Raw genomic sequence first — 23,090 nt, 5'->3', positions numbered from 1 at the left:
TTGGCGTCTTGTGTGTGCCTCTGGTGAGTGTTTCCATTTATTTGGTTTGTTTCCACCCCTGAACTAACGGCGGTCTTGTGCTTCATTATTTTGGGGCGGGTGGGGCCTTTCCGTCGGCTCGCGGGGAGCCTCTTTCATCGTTGTTGGCACTACAATGATGGCAGTGTGTGGATGAACTGCTACTTGTTTCTCATGTGCTTCATTATTTGGTGGGCCGGCCTGCCAGTCTGATGGCGGTAGTTACCACCAAGGCCGGCGGGGTGGTGATTGCCGCCATGTTCATAATGAGGGCCTATATTCCACTACTGTTTTCAGATCCAATAAAAGATCATCATAGTAGTTTAAATCATCTGTTGACACCGTGGACAATACTTGTTTGAGAACTAAGGGCCAGATGTAGCATTATTGCAAATTGCGACTTGCAATTTGTGAGTCGGAGCGACTCGCAAATTGCAAGTCGCAACTTGCAATGCAGAACGGTGTCTCAGACACCGTCTGCGAGTCGCTATGGGGTCGCAAAGACCGACCTCATTAATATTAATGAGGTGGGTCGCAAATTGCGGCCCCACAGCGACTATAGGCACTCGCAAACATGGAGGCCTGCTGTAGTCAGCAGACCTCCATGTTCGTGACTGCTTTTAAATAAAGCAGTTTTTTTTTTTAAGTGTAGCCCGTTTTCCTTAAAGGAAAACGAGCTGCACTTAAAAAATAAAACGAAACCTTTAGTTTCGGTATTTTTTCAGGGCAGGTAGTGGTCCTTTGGACCACTACCTGCCCTGAAAAAATAGTTTTGGGTCCATTCACAAAGGGGAAGGGGTCCCGTTTGCGAGTGGGTTACCATCCACTTCAAGTGGATGGTAACTGCGACTCCATTTGCGACCGCATATGCGGTCGCAAATGGAATTGCATTCCACTGCGAATCGCAAATAGGAAGGGAACACCCCTTCCTATTTGCGATTCGGAAATGCATTTTGCGAGTCGGTCCCGACTCGCAAAATGCATTTATGCATGGGAAACACGCATTTGCGAGTCGCAAACGGCAAATTTTGCCGTTTGCGAGTCGCAAAGTGTTTCCTGCATCCGGCCCTCAGTTACATATTTCACTTTCAAACACCATCTTAGAGAAGAAAACACATTTGCAACTGGTACACACAAATGGATATAATGTGACTAGGTGAAAATACAACTTAGGAACCCCATACTCTCCTGTGAAAATGGATTTAGTATTGGGCCTGTTTTTGTAAGCACAACCACATACATTGATAGACAGCAATGGGTCGAGCCAATGCAAGGGATAATTCATGTGGAACTACACACAATCTGACTATCCATATTGCATTATGTTAGAAGGACAGCTGCTGATAATTTATATGACACAACATATTATGTTTATTCAAAATTAGCTATATCTGTGCTGCTAAGGTTGTTGCAGAGTTCGAAAAGTCTACATTAAATGCAGGACTCCATTGGAGATTAGGGAGACAAACATAGTTCTGACTTACAAGTCTGCACTCCACCAGGGATTCCAGTCAAATCTTCAGGATGGAGGATTTGCAGGACCTTCTCCTCCCAGGGAAGGAGTTGTAATGGGGGAGAGGAGAACAACCACCAGTCCTCTGGGCCTCCAGGTGATTCTTGGAGCCCAGTGAATGAACCTTCCCCCGCAGGACATTCTGCTTCTTCCTAATCTCCTCCTGTGTGCGCAGGTTGGCTACTGCATTCACCCTGTCAACTATTCTAGTCCGCATTTGCAGGTTCTGGGAAATGGTAGTATTTTGGACTTGTGCTCCAAGCAATTGTAGCTCTACTCTAATGATTTCATTCACCATGTCAGACAATTCTCCTTCTGTGAAACGGGGATTTCTTCTCACTGGAATTGTGAAATATATCTAAACAAAAACTAGTGCTCAAAAAGATGAAGAACAGTGAAAAAAATTGATTTAACAAAAAAGACAAAGAGGGAGAGATAAACTGAGTCAAAGATCCTGTCTCTGATGTTGTGGATTTGGCTGGCAGTCTGGTCTTCTGCAGTGGAATGGCAAAGAATCATGGTCGCAAATGGAATGTGTTGCATAGTGTTTTGCAGGTGTTCACAATTGTCCAATATGCAACAGGGGTGGGCTACTGGCATCCTACCAATGGCTACAGCCTTGGTACTATACTGAACGGGTCGCACAACGACTCCCGCTGTCATGGGACCCACTGACACACTGCCAGCACAACTGTGTGTTCGAGATAGGCTTGGCAGGATGCCCCCATCAGGATGGTGATAGAGTGCTAATCATCAGCACTGGAGTCCACCGCGTTGGCTGCAGTTTGCAGCTGGTGTGATGGAATTGACTCAGTTGTAGAGGTCATTGGCCTAGCCGCAATGCATCTAAATACGGAGGGTGGAAGACCACTGATGTTACGGTCTTATCAGGCCTTCCGCCGATTCGGCCAACATCTAAATCAAGCCCTGTAAGTCTTCTTTCAGTGGAGTACTCATTTGCTCTGTCAATGGAAAGCTTACTCCGATGGCTTCACACAGAAAAGACCTTCAGAGTAAAACTATCACATCACCCTTGTTAAAGCAGAAGGATTTATGTATATTTTTCTGTCTGTCACTGTCTGGAAACGCCTGATGGGGGGGGGCAGACAAAATCAACAATAATCCCCATATCCTACAAGAATACTCCCTGGCTGATTCGTTTTTGTGTTTTTTTCTGAAAGAAACTTGCTTTGGGAGGTTTTTTTAATTGAAAAACAAACATTTGAAAATTTGGTGAATGGCTGTCAAAAAGAGCAATGGCTGTCCTGAAAACTTTTTGCTGTGATAGCGGTTACTTGCAAGGTACAGAGATGACCTCTTGACTGGAGGTCATCTTCAAATTTGACAGGCAGAGTACCGTTGAGATAGCAGACTTAGGTGCTCATTCCGAGTTTGGCAGTAACCAAACCACCACGCCGGTGCCGGTCTTGTGACCGCTGGCAGGGTGGCGGTGCAGAACGCCAAATAACGAGTAAGGTGGTGAATCAAATGCAATACAGACAACTCACCGCCAGCCCCGCCACTGCCAAGAGCAGCATCTGCCAGCGGAAGACAACTTCAGGGAGGCAGCCAACGTCCCGCTTTCCATATTCCGAGTAACCACTCTGCCAGGATATCTGGTGGGGCCATACGGCCATGAAAAACCTGGCACAAACAGAAAGTATAAATGGAAACACCCACCTCCAGGCAGAGAGACGCCGCTGCCATGGCAAATGAACTGCTAGTCTTCCCAGCGTTGTATCTCGCCATACACCTTCAGGACCACCGGCGACGACGAACCGTAAGTATACTGAGCACAGAAGGGAGGGAAATGGCAGTGATACACTCCCACACAGAACACACATACCCCACACACACAGAGAAGGCCACGCACACACAACATTCATCAATGCCAAATACCCAATACACACAAAGTCATGCAGATACGTTCCAAACATACAGCACAACGCACAACACCACCAACACACCCCATAACCACACAACAGCTACCCCACAAACACCTCAACGATGGCATAGACGGGCACGTTGTGTGACACCACACATACACACACACCATGAACTCCATGTAGCAATGGCACACAATCAATAGCTGTGAACACACATCCAGACAATCATACAGGTGACACAACACGTACAACCAACAATCAAGGAAATACACACATTCAGCAATGGACACACGGATTAACACAATACCCCACACAAACACACAAGCAAGCAGACACACACATCACAGCATCCTCATGGCCCAAACCATCTACCAAGTGCATGCAACAACACAGACACAATCCACTCACAGATACCACACACCTTTGTATACAGATGTCACTCCACAATGTAGAAGGAAACCAGGACAGGCATCTCATCTTGCCAACCACAGCAATGTGGGCAGTTGTATTGAAACAATAAACTATATACAGAAGTGCCAATGGCAAGTTCAAATGTCCAATTTTGCAGGACACATTGTCCATAAAAAGAATGGCCCAACCTGACTCATGACTGAAGCTAGACCTCCACTTCATAGGGGCAGCAATGAGGCAGATAGGCAACTCAGGGGTGTGGGGGTGGTTGGGGAGGCTTGTAAGTGGAAGGGTCACATTTTGGCTTGGGCTTGTGAGGGGTGACCTTGGCACTGGGTGGGGTGTTTTTTTGCTGAGTGGAGGAGCAGGGAAAGCACCAGAGGGGGGACCCAAGGAAGGGCCTGAGAGTGGCAGGGGGACATACTGTTTACAGGGAAGATGAGGTGGGAGAGGAGTAGGGAAGAGGTCAAGGGGGGCAAGGAAAACTCTCTTAGGTATATGGGGCGGTCACATGATAGAGGGAGAGAAGTGGAGGTAAAGGGAGTGGTTGTCTGACGTGTCTGTGTGCTGTACGTGGATGCTGGTGTGTGTAGTGTCGGTATGTGTGTGGGGGCTGAATGTTTGGTGGGTCAGTAGGTACGTATGCATTTCTTGGGAGGAGCAGATATGCAGGGAGAGGGAATGGGTGATGTGTGAGTGAATATTGAGGTGGTGTGTGCAAGTGAGGTGGATGTGCTGCAGGTCGTATATACGATAGTCTTGGTGAGTGCGGATGTAGTGTGTGGGGTGTGTGACTGTGAGTCTGCTGTTGTGGTGATTTTGGGGATGACAGGAATGACAGGAGGACCAGTGTGTGATGATGCTGTGCTGGCAGATATGAGTGGAGATGTGACTGTACGGGAGGAGGTGGTGGGAGAAGTGTCTGTTGTTCTGTCTGCAGATGTGTGCTGTGTGTGTGCATGCCTGTGTGAACGTTTGTGATGCCCATGTCTGTCTTTGACCACCTTATCTGTTGTACTGGGTGTATGCATGTGTATTGGTATGCCATGGATGGGTGTATGGAGATGGCTTGTGGATTGGGTACAGGTAGCTAGAGGGGGGGCGGAAGTTGAAGGGACACTGGCTGCCATCAACAAGGAGGCCAAAGCCTGAAAAGATCTCTGGAGGCTAGACAAGGCACCGTGAATGCCTTTCAGGAACGCATTGGTCTGCAGCATCTGGGATGCCAGTCCTTGGATAACATTCACGTTCATTGTCTGCCCAACAGAGATGGTCCTCAGGAGGTCAATAGCCTCCTTATTGAGGGCAGCAGGGCTGAATGGGGCAGGGGCAGAGGTGCCTGTTGGGGGGACGTTAATGCTGGAGCTCTGTTTGTGGCTGGTGACTCTGATGCTGAGGGGGAGGTAGACGAGGATGAGGCACATGACAACAGGACAGAAATGATTTGTCACTACTTTCCTTGATGTACAGGTATGTCTGCATTACATATCATCTGCGCATGGGAGATATATTGTTGAAGACAGTCTGTAGGCAGTATTTGTATGCATCAATGTGTGTGTGGGGACTGGAGCCTTACATATTGGTTAACAACCTCAAAGGGTAGGTGACTCACCATGAGAGATAGTGGAGATGCAAAGCTGATAAGTTAATTTGTGGTGTGCTGGTGCTATTGCGGTACAGCCTTCAAGTTGTTGTGGAGGTTTAGGATCCTCAGACTGCCTATTTCGGGTTATGCTTGGGGAACTTCTCTCTCTTGTCCTGCTGCATATGCATATCATCCTTTGACATCTGCTGGGTGTCATGTACCTGTTCATGACTACTCAGGGAGTTGTGCAATTGAGGATGTTACCCTTGTATCATCTTTCCTGTACCACATGTGTGTGAATGCCAATGCAATCCCTTACTTATGGTGCAACATAGCTGTGTTTGCGGTCAACTGCTATTGATGTATGACTGTAGATTACATTCCTTACCACCTTTTACCTCATTCCATTTATTTTTCGCTCTTCAGGTGACATCTCTGTTTGCACTCTGCTTGCTGATTTGCCTGTGGTGTAGTTGACAGTGGATGTTAAAACAAAATGGATGTACTTACTCACCTGCTGGTGTATCACAATACATATGTAACTTGGACATCTGTGTTTTGTAGACCTGTGTATAATTTTGTTGTTCTTCAACATATTTTGTAATACTAACAATAAAGAGACATGCACCATGACTTGTGATTATAAGTGTTTATTTAGTGTAGCTTTTCACAGTCCAGAGGAGTGGGGTAGTGGTTTAGGTGATTAAGAGAGTGGGTGGTCCAGCTGTTAGGTTCATAGGTCCTGTGACCATTAGCCTCAGAATTATGTGACCTTGTTGTTGGACAGCCAACAGGGTGTTACAGTGGCACATAAGAGTGACATTTTAGAAGAGGGATCACTTCCTGGTGGGAGGATTAGTCTTGGCCTGGGGTCCTGCAGGATGTCTGGATGGGCAACCTCTTTTACGGGGTGTTCTTCAGCTGCAGGGGTAGGGGTGCTGTGGGTCCTCCTGCTGTGCCTCCATTCCAGTAGCAGATGCTGATGTTGAGGGCAGTGGTGTTGACTGACTACTGGATGCGGCCTGCTGTTGAGTGGAGAATGTCCGCAGGATGCAGTTGAGTTCCTTGAACTCCCCTAATATGGAGGCCATAATGGCATTGTGTGCCTGCCACTGCTGCCTGGCCTCCTGGTGGTATTCCTCCTGCAGGCTCCCAGGACCCTGCAGACGGCCTCTTGGCCAGTCGTGTCCTGGACTTGCCTCGTCCCTTGTTCCACTATTGTCCTCCCACTGGCCTTTGCCTCCTGTGCCTGTGCCCCTGGTGAAGTATGCCCCCTCCAACCTACACCAGGACTTTCATTGTCTTAGGTTTGCACCGTTGACTCCTGTCCCTGTCTTGTGGGGCACACTGATGATTGATGTGACCTTGGGACACAGGTATGGGAAGGTGGGCTCTGCTGTGCACTGGCTGCCACAGGGGAGGTGGTTTGAGTTGTGGGCAGGGTGAGGCTGGTGGTGGTGGACTGACCACTCATGCCTGATGGGCTAGGTTCATAGTCTGAATCTAGACTTGCATGTGGATCCTACCCTATTGTTGCTGCATCCAGGCCTGGGCTTCCTGTCATTGGGCTCCTCTGTTGTGTGTCAGTGCTTGGGAGACCTGTGAGATGAGAGGTATTGTGTCTCATGATGTTATTTATGTGGTGACACACGTGGTTGTATGCCATCATTTACTTTATTTGCAGGGCAGTAATAGCATTGACACTTTGCAGTTTACTGTTTGTGTTCCCATCAGTGGAAGGTTGCAATGGCCCTAATTTGCAGTACAGTTTACATTTGTCTTGCTACTGTCATCGCCATTTGCATTCCTACCACCTATTGGTGATGGGGAGTGACATGGTTTAACTTGCAATTGCAGAGATGTGATATGGATGTAGCAGTCAGGCAAGGGTAGGGAGCTTTGCATTGTGGTAGTTGTGGTACTTTCTGCTGTGTGAGGCAAAAATACACTAGTTTGGGCTGTGAGGGAATGTCGTCAGTGGGGAGATGTGGCATGCAAGTGTGGGCATAGGGCCAATGATGGAATTGTGCACGTTCTGGTGGTTTGAGGGGGTGAGAAGGTGGTGGGGGTACATGCTATGCACAGGGACATGGGGGCCAGTGAGTACAGTGGACTTATCAGTGTCCAGTCCAGTAGCAGTTACAGTCAGGGCTTCCGTGATGTAGTATGGCCAGGACCATTTCCTCCCACAGTGCCTTTTCTGGGGGAGGTGGTGGTGGTCCACCACCAGTCCTCATGACGGCCACTTGGTGCCTGGAAGCCATGGCCCGTGCCTTCCCCCAAAGGTCATTCCACCTCCTCCCTTGTGCATGGATGGTTCCCCACTGAATTCATGATGTTGACTATCCTCTGCCATAAGTCATTCTTCTGGGCTAAGGATGTCTGCTGGACCAGTGCTCCAAACCGTCTCAGGTCCACTTTGATTATTTCTTCAACCATTACCCTGAGCTCCTCTTGTATGAGTTTGGGTTTTTTATGTGGTGCCATGGTGGTTGTGTTGTGGATGGTGGTGTATGGTGTGCAGGAATTATGGGTGTGCTGTTTTTAGTTGTGAATATGTGTAATGGTATGTGCGTGTGCTCTGTGGTGTTTGTGTGCAGTGGTGTGTTATGTGCTGCGTTAGTATGATGGTGCCTGTGGTATCTAGGTGCAGTGCCTCCTTTCAGTGTGTCCTTCTCTCACTCTGTCAGGGTTTCTATTTGCAAAGGGTTCTGGGTATGTGTGGGGGTGTTTTTTGTAGTGCTGTGTACAGGTGTGTGTATGTGTTTCAGGTGTTGCTGTTGGTGTTATCCTTTCTGGTGCAGTGTTGCTGCGGTGGTGGCTACTTATTTTCCCACAGCAGTTTGGACCGCCAATGGATTACTGCTGTGTTGGTTTCCATGTTGCTGATTTGTGCATTGGAATTTGGCGGGTGGCATTTTCTTGGCGTGGCAGTGGTGCTACCACCTCCTTCTTTCCGTCGTTTGAGCCGATGTTGTTGTTTTTTTTACGATCAAAATTTGGTGGTGTTGTGTTGGTCACTCATAATGCGGCGGGCTTCACTCCGCCATTGCTGGCGGTGTAGTGGCTGACTTTTGCACGGAGTTCTTTGGGTATGACCGCCAAACTCGGAATGAGCACCTTAATGTCCTCAGACATTTCAACGGACACTACTTGGTCTGCAAACGCAAAATCAGGCCCGCTGTCTTTGGATGACTTTGCTCTTACATAGCATATGAAAATTACAGTCTGGGGAAGAAATAGCTTTGTTCTTTACATTGTGTTGTTAATCTCAGTAAGCATGTATTCATATTATAATATCTGATTTTACACATGATTTTAATTGTAATATGCTGTATTTAATAGGTTATGAGTAACTTTGCCTGAAATAGACTTGACTTGACATAAGTAGTTGTTCCAATAGTACCAACTAGCACTTTTCTGGATTCTTGCATTATCAGTGTTAGTGTATTAGCCCATAATCATTACTGTCCTTTAAAATTACGTCAGTAGTAACTGCAAAGGTGGCTCATAAAAGGAATGATAAAGAGACAGATTATATTTATGGTTGGTGTCGGCTCACTTATTGGCATCAGCTGACCATCTTTCATTAGTATAGGGGCAATCAATAGGATTGTACACTCTGCAAACTCCTTGAGTCTTAGACCCTCAGTACAATAGGCCCCTTAATTCCAATGTGGTCAGTAGCAGCAGTTACAGGTTCCGTTGGAATTATGAGATCTGTGAAAAAATGTACATATCTTCACTTTTACCAAGAGGATTTTGGCTGATAAAAGGTGGGTGAATATCTGGTTGAAAGCCTGGCCCACAATAAGTAATTACTGGGGGAATCAACCCTAGAATTACTGATTCTTCTGATATTTTTTCATTTCTTAATGGATCCTCAGGGTCCAACTTGTAATGGGCCAATTTGTTCCCGCACAAGACTTACTGGTACCCCCAGCATTAGTAAATCTCGAGGTGGGCAAAGTCTAGCCTATTTACTGGCCGCAGCTTAAGTGTCTACGACTGCATGGAAAGAAGGCATTTCTACTTTATTTTTCAATAAGGTGACTCTTACCAGTAGACGTGGGGCCACCTCAAAGTTACTGATCATGTGAAAAATGTTGTGTCTCCTAAAAGTGTTTTAGTTAGGAAGAAAAAGCTACAAGGGCAAACCAACTTCTTGGCAACCTTGATGGACCTTGATTGTAGTTGAGAGGCAAGACTAAGGTTGATAAACAAACTACCAATACTACCCTTAATCAGGGTTGAAAAAGAACCCAGCATAAGTGTTCCTGAAGGCAAAATCTATGACAAACTATGATAGAAAAAGGTGGAAATTAGGGACAAAAATAAATAGCAAGAGGTGAATAACACACTAAAAAATCAATGCACAAATATATTGTAACGCATCCTTCTGGAGCACAAGCCTACTTATGTTTGCTTCAGACAGAAAATAACATCACAGAAAGAAAGGTAGAGGGCATCTTGGTCTGGGATTTTTGAACAGCAAATACTGGAGAGACAACCACCTTCACATAATTAGGCCGATCTGCCCCCGGGGGGCAGAAACCACTAAACAACAGTGAATTGTTATTGTTTTTATACTTACGCATAAGGGGAGTGGCCCTTTGGGCAAGTGTCGCTCCCTAGGGGGCCATATTATTTGTAGGCCATTACTGCCCCCCCCCGGGGGGCAGCCTAACATAATTGGCCAATCTGCCCCGGGGGGGGGGCAGAAAACCCATAGACTCGAGGGGCAATTTTTTTGGTGTTTATTTTTTATTTTTATGTGTGGGGAGCGACCCCTTAGGCAAGGTTCGCTCAACAGAGGGCCAAATTATTTTTTGCCCATTTCTGCCCCACCACTAGTCACCAGGGAATTTTCTTTCTTTTTTCATGCTGACACATAAGGGGAGTGGGATCTTGAGCAAGGGTCACTCTATAGGGGCTAATATTATTTTTAGGCCACTTCTGCCCCCGTGTAATTAGGCCGATCTGCCCCCAGGGGGGCAGAAAATCCCTAGACACCAGAGATAAAAAAAACACTTCTGTTTATTTGTTTGTTTTTTTTATATTCGGGGAGTGACCTCTTTGGCAAGGGTTGCTCCCTGGAGGTGGGGATTATTTTTAGCCCATTTCTGCCCCTCTGGGGGCAGATCGACCTAATATATTTAGGCCGAAAACCCCTCGACACCAGGGATATTTTTTGTTTGTTTATATTTTATTTTTATGTGTGGGGAGAGACCCCTTAGGCAAGGGTCGCTCCCCGGGGGGGGGGGGAATAATTTTTAGGACATTTCTGCCCCCCTGGGGGCAGAAACCACTAGACACCAGGCAATTTTCTTTTTTATCATGCTGACAAATAACGGGAGCGGCCCCTTGGGAAAGGGTCACTCCGTAGGGGCCCATATTATTTTTAGGCGATTTCTGCCCCCCATGGGGGCAGAAAACCCCTAGACACCAGGGATACATTTTTTTTTTTTATATGTAGGGAACGACCCCTTGGAGGAGATTGGCCTAATATGATTAGGCCGATCTGCCCCCAGGGGGAGGCAGAAACCTCTAGACACCGGGGATATATATATATTTTGATTTACTTTATGTTTTTTTGTATGTGGAGCGACGCCTTAGGCAAGGGTCACTCCACTGGGGAGCAAATTGTGTTTCGGCCTTTTCTACCCCCCTTGGGGGCAGATCGGGCTATTCTTGTCAGGCCAATCTGCCCCCAAGGGGGGCAGAAACCACTAGACACCAGGGATTGGTGTGTGTGTATGTGTGTGTTTCGTTTGGGGGGGTAGCCCCTTGGGCAAGGGTCGCTCCCCATCAGGGCACATTACTGTTGGCCATATCTGTCCCTCATAGGGGGCAGAAATCCCACCAAAGACCGGGAAATATTTTTTTTTCAAAGTGAGATGGTTGGGGTATTGCCATACCCCAACCCCAAATAAATGGGGTCAAAGCTGATCTGCCCACCAGTGGGCAGATTGGGAAATTACCCCCGATACACACCCGGGGGGGACAGAAAGTCTACTAGATGCCAGAGAATTTAACTGAAGGGGCTAACAGTCTTTCACTTCTCCCCCGCACACTAAAACATCTTATCCCACGGCAAGCAAGAGGACATTTGATTATTTTGGGTTTTGGTTTTACATTTGGGCCATGAGAGCTCTGTAACTCTCAAAATTGTCCCACTTGGAATGGTGAGGTCTACACTTTTTGGACTTTGGGACGCTGCCATGTAGAAAAATCCACAAGACCCAGACACATCTGAAACCTAAACATCTGGTTGATTCCAGGGTGGTATGCTTCACATGCACCCGCACCATTTTCTTACTCGCAATGCCCTGCACACCTCCAACTTTGCTGGAAATCACACATTTTTCCCACATTTTTGTGATAGAACCTTCCGGAATCTGCAGGAATCCACAAACTTCGTGAGCACTAGGCCTACCCACACAAGTGAGGTACCATTTTTATCGGGAGACTTGGGGGAACAGTGGGTAGAAGGAAATTCGTAGCTCCTCTCAGATTCCAGAACTTTCTGTCACCGAAATGTGAGGAAAAAGTGTTTTTTTGGCCAGTGTTTGAGGTTTGCAAAGGATTCTGGGTAACAGAACCTGGTGAAAGCCCCACAAGTCACTCAATCTTGGATTCCCCTGGGTGTCTAGTTTTCAAAAATGTGCAGGTTTGCTAGGTTTCCCTAGGTCCGGCTGAGCTAGAGGCCACAATCCACAGCTAGGCACTTTGCAAAAACAGCTCCGTTTTCTTTGGGAAAATGTGATGTGTCCACGTTGTGTTTTGGGGCCTTTCCTGTCACGGGCACTAGGCCTACCCACATAAATGAGGTACCATTTTTATTGGGAGACTTGGGGGAACGCTGGGTAGAAGGAAATTTGTGGCTCCTCTCAGATTCCAGAACTTTATGTCATCGAAATGAGAGGAAAAAGTGTTCTTTTGGCCAGATTTTGAGGTTTGCAAAGGATTCTGCGTAACAGAACTTGGTGAGAGGCCCACAAGTCACCCCATCTTGGATTCCCCTAGGTGTCTAGTTTTAAAAAAAATGCACAAGTTTGCTAGGTATCCCTAGGTGCTGGCTGAGCTAGGGGCCAAAATCCACAGCTAGGCACTTTGCAAAAACCAGGTCTGGTTTTTTTAAGAAAATGTGATGTGCCCATGTTGTGTTTTGGGCCATTTCCTGTCGCGGGCGCTAGGCCTACCCACACAAGTGAGGTACCATTTTTATCAGGAGACTTGGGGGAGCGCTGGATAGAAGGAAATTCATGGCTCCTCTCAGATTCCAGAACTTTCTGTCACCAAACTGTGAGGAAAAAGTGTTTTTTTGGCCAATTTTTGAGGTTTGCAAAGTATTCTGGGTAACAGAACCTGGTGAGAGCCCCACAAGTCACTCCATCTTGGATTCCCCTAGGTGTCTAGTTTTCAAAAATGTGCAGATTTGCTAGGTGCCGGCTGAGCTAGAGGCCAAAATCCACAGCTAGGCACTTTGCAAAAAACTGCTCTGTTTTCTTTGGGAAAATGTGATGTGTCCACGTTGTGTTTTGGGGCATTTCCTGTTGTGAGCGCTAGGCCTACCCACACAAGTGAGGTACCATTTTTATCAGGAGACTTGTGGGAACGCTGGGTGGAAGGATTTGTGGCTCCTCTCAGATTCCAGTACTTTCTGTCACCGATACGAGAGGAAAAAGCTTTTTTTTGGCCAAACATTGAGGTTTGCAAAGGATTCTAGGTAACAGAACCTTGTGAGAGACCCACAAGTCACCCCATCGTGGATTTCTCTAGGTGTCTAGTTTTAAAAAATTTGCAGGTTTGCTAGGTTTCCCCTGGTGCCGGCCCAGCTGGAGGCCAAAATCTACAGCTAGGCACTTTGCAAAAAACAAGTCAGATTTCAATGTAAAAATGTCCATGTTGCGTACCCTGTGCATTAGTCCTACCCACGCAAGTGAGGTACCCTTTTCATTGGGAGACTTGGGGGAACACAGAATAGCAAAACAAGTGTTATTGCCCCATGTCTTTCTCTACATTTTTTTCCTTCCAAATGTAAGATAGTGTGTAAAAAAGAAGACTATTTGAGAAATGCCCTGTAATTCACATGCTAGTATGGGCACCCCGGAATTCAGCGATGTGCAAATAACCACTGCTTCTCAACACCTTATCTTGTGCCCATTTGGAAATACAAAGGTTTTCTTGATACCTATTTTTCAATCTTTATATTTCAGCAAATGAATTGCTGTATACCCGGTATAGAATGAAAACCCATTGCAAGGTGCAGCTCATTTATTGGCTCTGGGTACCTAGGGTTGTTGATGAACCTACAAGCCCTATATATCCCCAGAACCAGAAGAGTCCAGCAGAAGTAATGGTATATTGCTTTCAAAAATCTGACATAGCAGGAAACAATTATAGTGTAAAACGTGAAGAAAAATGGCAGTATTTTTCACCTCAAGTTCAATATTTGTTCATTTCAGCTGTTATTTTCTATAGGAAACCTTTGTAGGATCTACTCAAATTACTCCTTGCTGAATTCAGAATTTTGTCTACTTTTCAGAAATGTTTGGCTTTCTAGGGTCCAGTATTGGTTTCATACCCATTTCTGTAACTAACTGGAAGGTGGCTGAAAGCACAAAAATAGTAAAAATATAGTATGTCCCAGTAAAATATCAAAATTGTGTTGAAAAATTGGGTTTTCTGATTCAAACCTTCCTGTTCCTGAAAGCTGGGAAAATGGTGATTTAAGCACCACAAACCCTTTTTCTGATGCCATTTTTAGGGAAAAAAACAAAAGCCTTCTTCTGCAGTCCTTTTTTCTCTTTTGTCAAAAGAAAATGACATTTTCGCTGTATTTTGGCTAATTTCTTGGTCTCCTTCAGGGGAACCCACAAACTCTGGGGACCTCTAGAATCCCTTGGATGTTGGAAAAAAAGGACGCAAATTTGGCATGGGTAGCTTATATGGACAAAAGGGTATGAGGGCCTAACTGCGAACTGCCCCAAATATTCAAAAAAAGGCCTGGCACCTGAGGGGGAAAAGACCTGGCAGCGAAGAGGTTAATTATCTAGATTCCTAAAGCCTTGACACTTAGGTAGGTGTTAGTGCAAACTATCATATTTCTACATGTATGTCTGGCTTTTACCTGTGGAATTAATTGTCTTACGTTTGTCTTCTAGAAATATTACATAGCAAATTTCAGTCTACAGGAATCACCACTTAAAAAAGGGAGAAGGGACATTAGGTAATCAAGCGTGGGTTGTATAAAATTGGGATAGAATCAATTATGAGAGTTATAAGTACTAAGTGTTGTTCTTATGTTTTCAGGAACTAAACAACACTCAACATCGCAAGGTGGAAATTTGGTCTGGTCCTGGTCAAGGTTCGTCCATTCATTCCGGTGGGTAAGGGTGACTTCTCAGGGGTCTGTTTGTTTCATAGGGAAGTTGGGAACTGCATCATGTCCATTTCACTCCTGCGGAAAGGTACAAGCCTGACAGTATTAAAGAAAGATAGGTTTTACAACCCAACTGATCATTCAAAGTGAAATAATGACCTACAAAGACCCTGTTGAGGTCTGACTGAGCCATTTTCGCTTGGCAAATCTTAAAAACGTGCTCCTTAAGATCCCTTTTAGAGTAGACGTAATATACTCTGGATTAGGCCAGAGGTCCCTCTTGGTATGCCCCAACAGTGAACAACTGTTTTATATGCCTCAACCAGGGAATTTTGATAGCCTGATCTAAACCCATTAAATCTTCGATCATTTCTCTAGTGAAATGGGCTTAAATTTTAGACCATACAGATCGCCATAATAAAAATGGTTTTCATTCTAGAAATGTCTATTAAAAACCGACTCCCTGTTTCCAATGAATAATACCATCTGGTATTGAATGGGACACAACTAACAATCTCCTTAAAAACAATTCTCTTGCTTTTGCATTGAGGCATTATACCCCATGCCCCAGGTTCCTTTGTCGTATGATACTGCAGAAATTGTTTTAGCATTATAAAGGTTTAACAGCTTCCCAATTGGTTTCATTATTTCTAATCATGCTAGATACACAGGTTTTCCTATGACTTTTCTAATCAGGCTTTGATGAGAACCAAATCCCTAGATAGTTAAAAGTATTAGTGCTCTGCAATTTCATCCCCTTAATGTAGAAAGATTTAGGTTTCTCCTTCACTCACCTGCAACTAATAGGGAAAGTGTTTTTTTATTTAAACATCAATATTACCTTCAGTTGTCAGTAGCAGTAATGGGGCCCAATTTGGCACCCTCACATGTAAATAGATTCATGTATCACTTCAAGGATACCCTTGAACTTCACAATCCAAATTTATACCAGATTTGTAGATACTACAAATTATATTTCTGGCATTTGGAATTTAAATGGAGAAGAATTGAGGGTGTTTCATCAAAATTAACGTCAGAATACAATTTACTTTGTCCATATTTAATTCAGGCATACATTTTATGGTGGTCAGAATCATTTGAATTTCTGTCAAATTCAACATTTTTGGTTTAACAATAAACAAAGATGGAAATACTTCTCCTCTACTATAAAGGTGCAGCCCAAAATCTTTTAGCAAGGGACTCCCCAACAGTCAAGTATTAAAGTTTCCAGACTTTCTCCTCGTGCGTAAACAACCACAGGAGTACACTTCTAAGGTCACAGGGACCTCAAGGAAGGAACATAGAGACCCTCAGTGTGTCAAGCAGAGGCCAACATCAGGGTCCAGGCTAGGTCCTGTTACTGCTACAGGGAAAAGACTCTTGGAGTCAACTTATTTGTCCTGGGTGTAAGTGGGAGCTGGTCTAGCCCTTCTGACATTCTTACAAGTCTCAACCAGCAGGTGCAGTCCTTCTTTTGTTCTTTCCCAGGTCCACAAAGTATTCTGAGGATGGTGCTTTGTGATGCCACATTTATTCCTAGCACCAATTAGTGTGTGGGGTGAATCCTGGCTCTTTCCTAACCAATGAGGTAAAAGATTATAGGGACAACCCTACCTACTTTTACAGCAGTTGCTGTTTTCCTACCTGTAAACAATCCCACAGTGCACATTATTCCCCAAATCCAAGCTATGGAAACCCTTCTCCCCTGGTGCAGTGCCTGTGTGCCCCCACAAAAGTGTGGCCAGGGTAATAAGCTGTTTCATCCTCTGTGGCCACCAGCTCTGGTAGGAGCTCTCACTTGGTTTGGTGTCAACCTGACTAGAAGGACAAAGGCAGGAGCCTTACCAGGTATCACCTGACATTTACCTCTGACAGGGCTAGCCCCTATGAAGATAATTAAGTTCATGAGCTCACCTCATCTGTCTCCTTGCCATGGGAAGAAAAACACCACCCTCCCACCCCCAGGCCCTTCTTATGCTCTGGGAGCAATTTTCACACCTTTTTAAGGTCAAGCACTTGACAGTTTGCTTCTGGAGAGCTACTGTAAACTAGCTTCTGAGGCCTTCAACTGGAAAAAGGTAGATTTCTAAAAGTTACATGTTCCTACATTTTTATTAAAAATCCAAATTCACCTTTGAATTGAGCTTTCAATATTAAAAGAGTGGATGAATAATTCTTTGCAGCTGATCACAAATCTGAGATACAGAAATAATATTTTAATCTGTACTGTAGTTTTTATATAGGACATACAAGGCCTTCCACAGTGAAAATATCATTTTTATGTTTCAATCATTTTTACTAAAGTTTTGAAAATTCAAAGCAGAAGGTGGGCAAGCCACCTAAACTGAAACATGTAATATGAAGAAGATGAGAAGAAAAATAACCCCAACAAATACCCATGGCAGCACTCTGCTATAGCATTAGTTTCCCAAATGCTTTGTAACCCCCTTCAAAGCCTATGTTTCTCCACTAATCTCCATCCAGAGGAGTTGAATCCCCAGCCAATGACCTATGGTATGTAGTCTGTTGAGCATGTCAGATCTCTGTTATCCTTATTTAGACAAAATAGGACAGAGTCCCACATTTTATTAAAGTTAATCGATTCATTCTTCAGTTCGTATGCCATATTCTCATTTGTTAAAAGAAGCTTTACTCTTGGAAACCACATGTTGGATTTCGAGGGAAGCTCTTTGCACCATGAAATCAATGCAGTCTGGTTAGTCGCAAAAAGAATCTGCAGGAGTTATAGGAGAACAAGGATTAGGTATCTTCTATAGGGACCTCTAAGAGTAATGATAATGGTTTTTTCACTTCAGTTCTGCCATCAGTTTGGTCAGTGATGGTGAGGAATGCATACTAGATTTTGTCAAGTCTAGGGCAGGACAGGAATAGCTGGAATATCATGCCGATTTCTCAGCAGCTTTACCAACACGCTGCTGGGTGAATTCTATCCATGGTGCCAATTCTCTCCGGCATGTAATGCCACTGATATAGAATTTTTTAATGTCTCCCACCCTTGAGCATGATGTGCAAAGTGACTCATGTGAGTATAGATCCTGTCCCACTGTTTGTTATGTAAACTGGTTCCCAAGTATCTTAGCTACCTTTTCTGGTAAGTTAAGTTATGTTGTGGTAAATGTGTATTGAGAGCAGAGTAGATCTGGGAGATCAGGCGTTTTGTGGATTTGAATTTTTGGAGAAATTTCTTGAAAAAAGTTAATAGGCATAATCCTGCAGTTTTGATATGCGGTTGTGTGATCCAGTATTTCAATCACAGTTATCGGTACCTTTTCTTTTCTGGGATATGGTAGATAGCCTTAATGTCTTTGAGGGGGCAATTTTCCCTGTAATGGTAAAAAAGGCCCCTAAGCAATAGCACCCCTGCATTACATGGGTCGGGAAGTGATTTATGTCAGGGTCCAGAGTAAAGTCCATATTTCACTGCACCAGGGTCAGTGGAAAGGGGTAGGCCATAATCCCTTCACAGTAGGATATGTAGTCCCAGGATTCTAGTGGGACTCTTATCCCAGGTAAGACGTAGAGATTGCAACATCTGTGTTTTTTGGGAATCCATAATAACTAATCCAAGGGTTTGGCCATCAGGTACTGGTTAATAATTCACCAGATGTTATCTGCCTTCCCTTCCAGTCATTCCAATTAGTCCAGATTTGGGAAGAGAAATAGCAGTGGCGTAAGTTAGGGATCCTCAATCCCCCTAGCTCAAGCACTAATTAGCATGTCTGTGAGTGAGGTCTGTGTTTTTCCCTCTCCCATAATAAATTACTGCAAAGGTTTTCCATTTTAGGATCTCAGTTTTTAAGAGTGGGAGGGCTTTAAGTAGATATAGGATTTTCAGGAGGAGGATCAACATTCTGAGTGAGACTTTTCTCCATAGCCAAGAAAGACCATGTACGCATCACGAAAGTGTAAGTGTTTTGAATAATCTATAAGGGGATCTGAAGTTGTTTCTGGCCCATTCGTATAAGTCTAGGGTCAAAGTAATTGCAAGCAAGTTATGTCATAATGTGTCAATTGAAAGGCCGGCCATCACACGGGGTATCAGATCCTGTATGGATCTACTGGGAGAGGTTAAGGACAAAAGAATATCACCTGCAAGGTCAACACCTTAAAGGTGTACTGATAGAAAGGGATGTCCTGAATCTCTGCATGCTTCATTCTTCCTTGGAGGAAGGGAACTAAGTAAAGCACTGCCGTGTGCCTCTTTGGATCAAAATTCCATGGAGCTAAACCTTTCACATGCACCTTCACCCATAGCCAGTTATCGAGTGTGTCAATCCACTCCTGAGAGCATTCCCCAAACTCAGCTCTAACTAGAGTCATCTTCATCATATTCCAATCGACCCTCTCAAGTGCCTTTCCCACATTGAGGAACAGCACAACAACCTCTCTATAATGCATCCACGCTGGTGCAGAGTTTGTGCAAAACTGTAAAGATCATGGATGCCATAGTAGGACTCTGTAGGAGGATAGAGTATATATCTGACTTTTCATATACCGTACATTGGGACCCATGTGAAAAATAGGTGTGCCCCCTCCCAAAGCCTGCACTGTGCATGTGTTGAAAGTGTCTGTGATAAATCATGTGTTGGAAGCTAGGAGATACCACTGCACCAAATTAGATAATCCTACAAATGTGTGATTCACAACCTTGGACACTTGATGGCTGGCACAACCATCATCTGCCTCAAAGGGTCACTAACTGTCACACTGCATGGGTAGTGCAACATGGTAACACGGAGGGCGCAGTTTGGCTTTGAAGGGCTACCATGCTGTCTCTACATCTAATACCTCTGTGGTGTAAGGAGGTGGCAAGTTCCATCCAACAATAGGACACAGCCCCAAATATGGACTACACAACACACCTTTGCAATGGTTTAACCATTAGTTTAGAATCAATATGACAATTCCCAGGTCCCTTAGCCACTACCCAAGATCCCAGGTCCCTGAGCTACTACCCAAGATTGTCATGTCCATTAACACAGACCTATGAAACTATTTAAAAGAAAAACAGGAACATACACTACACCACAAGCAAGTCTGAGTCGCCACTCAACCTACAACTAACAACTGCCATGGTATTTTCCAAACCACTATCAAGCTTTACCAACACATCTTCTCTCATTCCTTTGCAGCCGATCAAGGTTAAGGAACACAGCCTTGGGTAATGACTCCATTTGCCAATCCCACATCTGTGAAAGAGCATGAATATAACGAAAGGCACAGAAGAACACGTAATGTGGTGGAGAGGTCATTTGGGCTTCTGAGGTCAAGGTTCAGATGCCTGGCCCTGACAGGAGGAAGCCTCTTGTATGCTACACCAATGGTATGTAAAATCATACTGGCATGTGCAATCCTTCATAACATATGTATGAGAACAAATGTTCCCTAGGGAACAGGTTGAAGTCCCCAACAAGGAGGAGGATGATAATGGTGCAGCTAATTTGGAAGGGGAACAAAAGAACACTGCTGCAGGAGTTCGCAGGAGACTCCACACAGTACAGAGCTTTTATACATAGTGACTGGACTATCATCATCACATGGTAAATAGCACCTGAATCTCCTTGGTCTACTCATTCTCTACTACATATACCATTGGAATGTAACTCAAAGCTCAGAGAGTAGTTAAGAAACACAATAGTTACAAGTATGGTAGCAACATTGTTTTGATATAAGAGGGTGTACTACCTCGATTTCACATATCAGTGACTCCTGAAGGCCTAGATCCATGTACCACCACATATATTGTAATGTCAAGTTGGCTAGGTGCTAATTCCTAGCCCTTTCACCACATCATCACCACGCCTACCAGGGTGTATGTAAGGAGGGCACACATAAGGTAGGGGCTGTGATCAAATGGTGTTTAAGTAATGTAGGAACTGAACACTGTCACATCTCAGGATGATTGCTGCTTTGCCAGCACGGTGCATGTGTGACAAGGGGGGGGGCATAATTGCCAACTATGTACCTTCAGTAATTGTACTGGGATTGCTACCAATGTTAGAGGCAGAGCGTACACTGTGTATCCTTGTGATTATGTCCTGGCACTGCCATTGGGCTCAACCATGACCATGACCGATGGTGGACTGTACCTCACTTATGGCACACGAACGTTGGCTGTGGAATGCGCCATGGGTTGCCAGACAAATGAAGCAGCTATGGGTGCTGAATCACTATCCAAACATATGACCAATTGTCAGGATCTAAGAATTAAATGGGACAATGCACCATTGTCCCAGGTAGAATGTAGGTAGAGTGTGTTACACTCCCTATGTACATACGATGGGCACTTTTCACACAAATCTGCTGTCTTGACACATAGCTACAGATATTCCAGATAAATATGTGAAGACTGATGGACCGGTGTATGTCCAAGGTAGCAAAGACTTTGCTAGTACCAACAATGCTGGACATGTGTCAGCATGGTTATGTAGTATGCTCGGTATAACAACATCACACAGCACATAGCAATGCACACCACTCATTGTCACTCACATGCCAGAACACATGCAAGGTAGCAACAGATACAAATTATCCCATACATGTGTTGGTCTCCAACATGGCAATCAGGTGTGGCATGTGCAACTATGTCCAGTAATGTCTAAAAATGTCAGAGACTCATCAGAAAAATGAATGGGAGTAGAAGTAGCCATATATGTTGCATTTGGCTAATGAAAAAAGCAGCACTGAGATGACTTCACACATCAACGTCATTCAGTCATGGTACGAGTTGCTTAGGTTGTGGCATGCTGAAATAAATGCATACCCAGGTTCAACGGAGGATGTAGATGACAGCTGAGAGATACCCACAGATACTTGCAAATACAACATGGGAGGTCTCTTGGAGACAGCGCAAGTGCTGTGGCAGGTGTAATGTCATGTGTGTGTGGCACTCATTACATCTCACAAATACCATCAATGGGACAGTAACTATCATGTAGCCAGTAATAGAAGATGTGTACATCTACAATTTACACAAGTCACATGTTGCATCTTGTCCATGTATGACCAGACAATGTTGCTGTAGAAGATGCGTACAACGTAAAAGCAGCCTAAAGAATGGGAGCAACGTAGGAGACAATGTATACTTTACAAGTAATGTAGTAAAACATGGAGAAGAAGACACAAACTGATGTGCAACACATCAATGTCTACATGTGAACAGCCAACATATGTACAGAGAGGGCGGCCAGGTCATTACATAACCCAATCATCTTTGCCTCTACCTTAACCTGATAGTTGCCCATCTCATGCCAACATGACAAGTGGCAGTGACAGATAACACCATGTGTCCCCTGGCACGTTCCCAAAATAGAAGTCACAACAGAGATACAACCCCTAACCAAGCTGGCCATGGAAATTACTAAGGACATCAAATGATGAGACATGTCCAACATGTGCAAGTACCCAGTCCTCTGTACATGAGAGAGGAAGGCTGACATCAAGAACTGCAGAGGAAAATGTGATATCCCGGTCCATTTGATCACAATTGTGCATGTGTCTGTCTGCAGGGGAGTGTGCACTGCTCTATTGAGTAGCAATCATGAAGAGGCTAGAAACCCGCTCAAAACACCCTAACACCACTGCTCTGGCTACATAAACTTGTGACATTGTCAGGGGCCTGAAGCATGTGCACAGTGGCCTGAGTAATCTGGAGCTCCGTAAACCTGCCCCTTGGGTTTGTGTTGCCATAAAAACTCCCACAGTAGTGATGAAGAGTAGGCTGCCATCTGTGCAGACTGCAACACTGCTACCAGTGGTATGCCATTGTATGTGACAGTCATAACAAATATGATGTGGACAAATGTGAGCTCCTAGTTGGTGGCATATACATATACGACATATCTCAGCAAACATGTACCATTGAAATCGCTCAGGAATGGTAATGTGTATAGGATTCTGAACAAAAGGCAACCTACCACAAATGTAAGGGCATATGTATCACAAGGTCACTGACTGAAAGAAATGACCTTCAGATGTGTTCCAACATATGGAAACATAGGTGGCACAGATATGACTGCACAGGCATTTGTGAAAGTTCAACATGTGTCCATGCAGGAAGATAGTTATATGAGGTTTCACATCCCATGAACACACCAATGTGGTCATATGTTACTGAAATGACAGTACACATATCTTTACACAGACGGTATATAGCAACCTTCAATTACACATGTGTACGTACCATCTGAAGCAACTAAGATGCATGGGGTACTATATGTCACACCTGTAGCAGAGCATCATGAAGGCAAAACCAACAACACAGCACAGAGT

The sequence above is a fragment of the Pleurodeles waltl genome, chromosome 5, assembly GCF_031143425.1.
Source record: "Pleurodeles waltl isolate 20211129_DDA chromosome 5, aPleWal1.hap1.20221129, whole genome shotgun sequence".
Classification (NCBI taxonomy): domain Eukaryota; kingdom Metazoa; phylum Chordata; class Amphibia; order Caudata; family Salamandridae; genus Pleurodeles; species Pleurodeles waltl.
This window is presented reverse-complemented; position numbering follows the sequence as displayed.